The sequence below is a fragment of the Chiloscyllium punctatum genome, chromosome 47 (genome assembly GCF_047496795.1).
Source record: "Chiloscyllium punctatum isolate Juve2018m chromosome 47, sChiPun1.3, whole genome shotgun sequence".
NCBI lineage: Eukaryota > Metazoa > Chordata > Chondrichthyes > Orectolobiformes > Hemiscylliidae > Chiloscyllium > Chiloscyllium punctatum.
This window is the reverse complement of record NC_092785.1, coordinates 8,027,342-8,036,587: the sequence shown is the minus strand read 5'-3', so window position 1 is coordinate 8,036,587 and position 9,246 is coordinate 8,027,342.

Genomic DNA, 9,246 nt, shown 5'->3' with positions numbered 1-9,246 from the left:
ATCTGTCTAATTGCTAGGATATCCTAGCCCCATATTCCTCACCACGAGCTCAGTTCATCTGTTTCCCCTGTTAAGCATCTTGTGTAGAAATAAATGAAATTTAATTTGTCAGTCTTGCCTGAGTCTCTGCTTTGAGTCTGCCTGACAATTGGACTTGCTCGTTTTCCCTTCTGTGTCAGTCTCAGGATGATTTCTTTCCTCACTGTTGGTCTGATCACGCGACCCCAAACCCGCTCACCCACCATTACCGTAATCCCCACTCCAACCGTACTCGTTTCAATATTCCTGAGCTTCTCGAGCAAATCTCCCTGCCAGTAAATTAGTTTGTTTTCTAATTCAGTCACAATCTGTCCTTGTTATACAGATCACTTATGCCCCAAGAAATATGCCAATGATGCAAAAATGTGAAGCATTCTGCCCTGCACCAGCTCCTCAGCCACACCTTCATCTGCTCTATCCTCCTAGTCCTACGCTCACTAGCTCGTGGCATTGAGAATGATCCAGATAATACTACCCTTAAGGACCTCCTTTCATTTTCCTGCCTAACCTCATACACTCCTTTCAGAATTTCGTTCTTATTCTTTCCTGTGTCGTTAGTTCCAATGTACGCAATGACCTTCTGCTGATTCAACTCCCCTTTGAGAATATTCTACACGCTCTCTGAGATATCCTTGATCCTGGCAACAGTGAGGCAACAGTCTGTTTGTGCCTCTGTTGAGAGCGTCCCCTATCACTTTCGGGCTCTTGGAACCGAGCGTAGCAGTCGTTACATTTGAGCCAGTCTTTGTGCCAGTACGTGGCTGTTCATGATACATTCCCCTCAGTGTCTATCACACCCTACATTATCAAAAACAAGTTATCTCTTTAAAATGGGGATAGCCACAGGAGACTCCTGCACTACCTATCACCCTCGCCTGCCTTTCCTGGAGGTAACCTGTCTACTTGGTTATGTCTGCTTTTGTTCTCTCTTCCTTCAGCTGCCATCTATCAGACCCCTTAACCCCCGAAATATATGATAGGATTCACGATCAAACATATTGATCAAACATATACTCTAGTCATATAGATCAGTAACACGTAAGCTCTACCACATCTGACAGGAAGAGTACATCGCTCCTCTAAAGGCCATCTTTGTAACTTAATGATCTACACACCCAGATCAAACAACAGCCTTACTGCTGTAAAGGACACTGCTACTGGCAAATGTAGTGCTGATGTTTTATATTTTTACATTTTAATCAAGAGACAGATCTCAATAAAACCTGTAACCAAAAATAACTAATTCTACTGAATATTGCAGATATACAGCAAAAAATCAGCAAAACTATACTTAAAACAATTATAAACGTCCTGCTCCTGTGCTGTGAACTCTCCCACACAGTTTCCTTCTTTTTTTACATTCTGTTGCTTTAATCTCTCTTTACCCCAAAATTCCAAAACAATGTAACAGCACATAACAAAAAAATAATACTTTTCCAGCATTTTATGGAAGTCAGCGCTGACACCCGAACTATCTCAAAAAAGGAGCCGCTCTCACAGTCACAATTATTTCCCTTTCTCCAATTTGGGTTCCCTCGAAACGTCTGGTCACTATATTACACAACCATTGTTTGTTACAATTGTGAAGATGCATCTGTTTGATATTCAATGCTAACAGAGCTGAGATAGGTTTGTTTCATCATTAAAGGTGTAATCCATGATCTGAGCCGTCTCTCTGATGGTAAACTGAGGATCTGTTAACTTACTGAATCCCACACAGTTTGGTTTGGAAAGTGAACAATTCCTTGTCAAGTTTAGCAAACGTTCTCATTTCCCTGGCATTCAGTCAGCAAATAATACAAAATGCAAATAGGGAGCTGTGAAATTTTTTATTGCATTCTCTGCACTACCTGACTCAAATACTTTTTGGAAGGTGCTTGTTGACATTTTACGAATAAACTATACAATGCGAATCAAAACAGACAGTTCCCTTCTGCAATTTCTGAATGCAATTTTGGCAAATGCTGACGCTCTAACTTTAATTAATAGTTTTCCTCCCCATGCAAAATTGATTTATGCATTTTAAAGTTATGAAGCTACAAACACTTCTTCAGGGAACAACAGGAAGATGGACACAACCCTGTGGAGTTAATTTAACAATCCACAGTGTTGCAGTGGTGGAAATGGAGAACATAGAAACAGGCCATTTAAACAACCAAGTAATTCACTTCAACACTCCCCAGTCTTTCTGCAATAGCACAGAAATGAACGAAAGTGTTGGCACTGAAAGAGGTCATTCATGTCTGCATCAATGAAAAAACGAACAAGCTGCTCTGATCCCCATTTCCGGCACCTAGTCCGCAGCGTTGAGTGTGCTTCCAACCTGTTGAACTGTAACCTGTTGGTCGATAAACCTGTTGGATTATACACTGGTGTTGTGTGATTTTGAACGCCGGAATTTCCACATACCAACACCATCCTTGTAAATATCTTCTCTACTCTCCTCAGAGTAATTCTGTCCTCACTGCTCGGTGATGACCTGCACTGTGCGCAAAACCGCTTGTGTGTGAGCCAACCAGCGTCTCATGCAGTTGGAGTCTTACGTATCTGGCAGGGACTGAGGGAATTTATTTTGAGTTATTTCTGCTGTAGTGTGAGTGAGTAATAACTTTGTGATGAATGATAAGGTATTAAACTCAGGGTGGATGACTGATCAGGTTTTGGGCCATATAATGGATCTGGATGGATATAGTTGAGACGCAATTTACATGAAGAATTGGGTTAGTTTATCAGTTCCTCAGCAGTTGGTATTAGTCTTTAATCGCCTCACTTCTGTTCTAATACCAGCTGATTAGCTACAGAACAAGCCGGATCCTAAACACAAATCTGGTTTGATGTATGATAACCTTACTTGTTTGATTTAACAATGTGATCTCTTGCTCAATCGCAAAAACACAATGCTGCGAATATTATTTCTACAACAAAACAGAAATTTATTTCACAAGAAAATACCATTAAGCACAATGAATCAAACTACTTACTTAGAACGCAGATTCAAAAGCAATGAACACGGATGAACTGTATCATTCTCATTACCCTCAAAACATCCATAAATGAAAGAAAACACGTGACCTTGATATATTTTACAAACACGACTCTCAGTACCTTTCCAAACAAAACACTCACATAATATTTACACGAGAATTCCTGTATCTTTCACTTGGTGAAATGACTTGACACTGTCACTTCTAAACTGGAACTGCAGTAAATTCCTTCATGGAGCTACCAGAAAGTCAACGTACTTAGCTTGAAACAATCTCTTCAGCGATTTTCCTGTCACAAAACCTTTGTCTGGGACTAATACAACATTTTCATTCCAAGGCAATATAATTTACTAAAACTCTCATTTCCTTCACATGATCACGGATCCATACACTCACTCAGTTCCAGGGTCTTACAGGAACAGAAAGAAATGACAAAAATGATTGAAGTGAAAGTAATGCTTTCTCAGTTAAGGGTTTCTTCCTTATTCGCAAATTCCAGAACTCTTCAACAAATCTTTCAGGCTCCATTAATGCCTTGCTGGGTTGCAAGCATCAAATATAAACAAAGGTTCATGTCGCCAAACATCAAATGCAATTTTTAAAATAATTGTTGTGACTTCAGAAATAACTTGAAGTTAACTATAAAGTTCAGATGCACAGAGAAGCCCACTGATTATTCACTTTAAAAAACCCCAGAACCAAACTCAAACTAAATGATATTGCACTCTCGACTTTAGAATACAACTGCTTATATTTTGCCAAAGTGTATCCTTTTCTTAATTCCACCGAAACTCTCCATAGTTTCCAATTGAAATGGGGATTTCAGGAACGTTCCAAGAAGAGATGAATAATTTCCAAAGCAATTCCTGCCGAATCTGCAAGATATGGTTTCCACAGTGTCTCTGAAATCTGAGACGAAATGGCTGATCATCTGCCATTGTGTGACTTTGGGCACAATATGCCCATGTATGATTGTCAGCTGTAAAGTGAACCCGCACACAATCCTCAGACCGATTCACACAAATTCAAGGCACTTACCAGGAATTGTTACAAATGGAAAGGTTGTGTAAAATATTGTCCGCACATGACGAAATGAAAGCGTCATTTACTGCCTGAATCTCTTTGTGCAGGCAATCTCTCTGTACTCAATACCGAGGTGATACAATCAAAAGCCTTTCATTTATACCTCCTGACATCACCTGGGGGACTGCGACATTTAAATGTGGTTCAATTCATTTATTTAACAATTGGAACAAACAAGTGATACCAGTGAGTTTACTTCCAGCTGTCATATTCTATTTTAAACCTGATGTTTATTGGATGATACAAATATAAATCGGTCAGTAGGAGACATTGGAAAAAGGCATGTGGAATAAATTCATAGAATTCTTAAAAAGTGGAAGCAGGTCAATGGGCCCATCCAGTCCAAACCGACCCTGCAAAGGCTATCCCACCTACACCCACCTGCTGGCCTTGTGAGACATCAGGGCTAACTACTGAGGGTCTGTGCCACCCTGTCTACCAGCATTGACACCCCAACACTATCTATCAAATCTCATTTCATTTCAGTGTTCTTCCCTCGCCTTTGACCATTTCGAAATTAAATTCCGGTTGTTAAGTGTCTCTCTGAGAAATGTTCTCCTCACTGGAGGAATGTGGCTTCCCTGGTTCCTTCTTCTGTGAAGGGATGATAGTTGGTTAATGGAGACAACACATTGTAGTTTTTCAAAAATCTAAAGTCACAATAGAATTCCTCACCTTGCATGGATACAGCTTCTGTATCAATAATAACTTCTCCAATTCTGGCAATAATTGAAACAAGTAAAATGAGTCACTGAAAAATACCCTCAAAAGTTACATAAATTTCAAATCAGTACTGATCCTCCGACCAGTACTTGAGTGTTTCACAGCTGACTCTGAGACACACGATCTGTGCAGCATCACATGGGGATGAGTTATTCTCTGTTCCCTGCAGTGTACTGCACATGTCCAGAGTAGAAACCGAAAACATCTGACTGATGAGGGGATGGATCAGCTTCAAGCGAGATAGTGGGGTGAGGCCAGGAGGGATTTGCAGAAGCAAGGATGTATAAATGTCAAATTTGGACACTTTTCAGCGGGTATCAACGCTGCCAATCACGCCTGCAGTGCTGGGGAAATGGGACTTGGCTTGAGGACTGATTTAGAACAGAAAGCAGAGAGAAGGAATAAATCTGTCATCTTCATGTTGTTGGTTTGGTATTAGTGAGTGCCACAAGGACCATTTCTCCAGACACAGCCATTTATTATCTGTCAATAACTGAGATGGTGGGATCATGTGCAACGTTTGTTGATAGCAAAATGTTAGTTGGACAGTAATATACAAGGAGAGCGGGAAGGACAGGTTCAGTGAGTGAATTGACACACAATAGTCAATGCACTATAATACAGAGAAGTTTGTGGCATTGTTCATTCATTTCTCACTTGGAGAGATATCAGAACATCCATAATCATTTAGATGCTTATCCTATTCATAAGTCAAGAGGCAACAAAAAGCCGTTAGGTCCATTTAGTGCCAGTAGTTTCAATTATTCTCTTGAAAGATTTACTCATTTCAGACACTTCTAACTTTGTGCAATTCAAACGTAGGTTTGCTTCATTTCACTCCTTCATCACTGAACCCTTGCTGCCCAGCTATATTGTGGTCAATCAATGCTGCACTCAAACAGACATGAATTGCCAACTCCGCAGGTTTTTTTTTGCTTTTCAGTATCTATAAACTCAGATTGTTGCTGATTTAACATCAAATGGCAGATGTGGACAAACATAAAGTGACTGAGTGAATCTATCAGAATATCATCATTCCTGACCTGACAGGAGCCTGTAAGGTTTTGTTGCTTCAAAAGTGCCCAGGTCTGGAACATCACAGAAAAACTTCAACATATCTTAAGGTGCTGGGTTTACTGGGTAGGAACAGAAGCAGGAAAGAGAAAGTGTTGAAACTGAAGAGCCCGTGGTCCTGGTGCACATTTCCACCAACAATATCTGGTCTTGAAATCACACTTCAGAGGCCGGCATTCTGTCATTATTCTCCCATTTATTACAAATGCATCTCCTTTGACAGTAGCATCTTACTGAGTCAGGTGTTCAATCTCTCAATATTACTGACATTCATCCTTTTAATTCAGACCGGGCTCGCTGATTCGATCATTTTCAGAGCTCCAATCAGAGAACTCATACACGATGAGATTCATCTGGCTGATCGAATGACAAGAGCAGGGAGAAACAGTCATTAATCCCAATCAGTAAAATGTGGCAGATTGCAAGACATTGAAAGGATGATCCCGTTGTTATTGTGAGTACACATTAGGCCAATGAAAATGCGGCTGGAAGCATTGGTTGAAGGACGAAGTGCTTTGGATGTATTGATGATTTGTGATGGTTCTGGGGCTGGTACGATCATAATACATTGGAAACGTGGGTTTTGCTTTAATTGGATGGGGATTGCTCCTGTTCTGGGGAATCACACCACAGACATTGTGGAATATTGGTTCAATCTTTGTCAGAGTGTTGGGAATCTGGAATAAAGCTCAGTTAGCAAGGAGATGAAACTGGCCACTTGAAGTACTAAATCTGTGAGTGAAAGAGGAAAGTAACAAAACCACGCTCTGGATCCATGAAAATTATCTGCTTCAGAATCCGAATCTTCAGGATCAAAACCTTCCCTCACATGTCTCACAGATTCGGGGACAGACTTTCTCATTTTTAGAGATATTCAACGTAATATATGCGTAACGTTATACAGTTACTATTAAGATCTCATCTTTATTTGTTACTGCTTATGAAGATGCTTGCTGTATTTGAACAGAAATAGCATTTTACAAGAATTAACTTCTTAAATCTCAGGTTTGAACTGATTCCAGAGAACAGATATAAGCATGCAGCAAGTTAATTTGTTTACTCCAAAATACACAGACACCAAGAAATAACATGAAATTACAATATTTTTCTATTGGGATAGACTGATCATAAAAGATTTTAATTGATTGTTAAGACGGAGAATAAACCGTTTCAGTCTGAATTTCGGGTCCTGGATCTAAATAGCGATTTGATGTATAAATGAGCAATACTGGAGTGAGGAACCTTAGTTCAAAGGTTCTCAGTGGAATTGACATTTGCTGAAGAGGAAGAAATCCCTGAATGGTTTTCAACAGTGACTCAGGTGCCTTCAGGTCAACAAAACAACAGGAAAGGTGAGATTGGGCAGCCCTGACTGACTGTTGATCTGATCGAGAAGCCAACCATTGATTGAGATTACATTCATAATGTTGGTGTAGACTAGTATGGTTCATTTCTAGAATCGCTCTCCAAAGACTACTTTGGAGAGAACATCCCACATAGATGTGTGTAAGATTATGTCAAGGACCTCCTGGTGCAGGCTGATGAGGAAGGTTTCCAAATCCCCTGTCCTGCACAGAGGTGATTCTATCCCTGAGAATTGTCAGGCTGCCTATACAGATCAGATTTGCTCGAGGTGAATCACTGATCCCAGAGCAGAACTGACCCAGATGGGTGATGACATTATTCAGTACAATTTAATTTACATTCATCCATTAAATTGGTCATCGGTCGTCCCTGGAGAAAGTGAGGACTGCAGATGCTGGAGATCAGAACTGAAAATGTGTCTGCTGGAAAAGCGCAGCAGATCAGGCAGCATCCAATGAGCAGGAGGATCGACGTTTCGGGCATGAACACTTCATCAGTCGTCCCTCTCCACTTCAGATTGCAGATGAGGGGATGATACTTTTCCACATCGATTTACACTAACTACCTGTTAGAAGCTTCATGTTGTTCTCTTCCAGCATGTCCTGGCCAATCAAGTCACACAAAATTGAATACAATTCGGCTGGTAAGCCGTCACTTCCTGGTGTATTACTCTTACCAGACGACTCGAGGTCATTGGTCAGCCCACCCAGAAATAGCAGCTGTTGCAGCCTCTACCGGTTGCTGTCGTCTAAGACCTACCAGATAAGGAGGAATGACCGAGAGGCTGCGCTGGCTTTGGGCTTCCTGTCACATAGTTTGGCATGAACGTATTTGCTGATCTTTAGAATGTCAAGTTGAGGTAGCCTAACAGATCCATCTTTTCCCTTCTGGCTCTGAGAACAGAGCACTCCTTGTGCAACTTTTCAAATTACAAACATGAGCATGTCTATCCTGCTCCACGGTGTGGACCCTGGACAAGGATATTACCTTGGAGACTTCTAAGGTAACGAGCGAGGCTTGCTGGATGATCACCTCCAGTTGATCCTCCATGACATCAACCCACATCGGCTGCAGAAGGTGTATGTTCTGGACACTTTTCTGGAGTTTTCACAGTTCTCCCCCGTTGCTTTCTCACCTTCAGAATACCTTTGACAATGAAAATCATCTTGATGTTCCCCTTACTGTTTACTAAAATTCTGAAGTTGTCTCAAAGTGGGGTTTCACGTTTCTCCAACCTGTGGAATCCCTTTTGAGATATTCCATGTTTAATCTGATCAGCAGTTTCATATTCAGTTTCCCTGCTGACCAGCAAGAGTCAGTGGTCAGAGAAGAACATCGGCTTGATATCAGTGAATTTGACCGAAACCAATCCCAGCCTCTCTAGTCTCACATCACGGGTGCATCACTCGAGCCCTGGTGAACCTCCCTCGTACAATTCTGCATTTTTTTTTGTTTTTAGATTGCGGCGTTGGCAGAGTCCTACGCCCATTTGGTTCCAATCACCAGGCCGGTCTCATCTTTCTTTCGTCTTTGCTGTCTCATCTTCATCTTGGTCTTCTGTTCTTCTGGTGGTGACAGTTGAGGGAGGTGGCGCCAATGGTGTCTGCAGCAGCAGTGTTGTGAACCTGGAATAGGAATCCTGGTGCCAGAAGGGGCGCCGGTGTGGTAGGGCTATGTACACAGTCTCATTATCTACACTGATTACAGTGAATCAGTGTTCATGAGACAGTGGAGTTGAGATATAAAACCAGGAAGTTTGCAGCATTCACTGTCCAATTCAATCAAGCCTGACAGATATGCAAGTCTTCACCTTGATTGAACATCGAATAAGTTTGATAAGGTCCCGGATGATTGGAAGATGGCTGTAGTAACCCCCTTGTTCAAGAAAGGATCAAGGCAAAAGATGGAAAATTATAGGCCAATCAGCTTAACCTCGGTTGTTGGTAAAATTCTAGAATCCATCATTAAGGATGAGGTT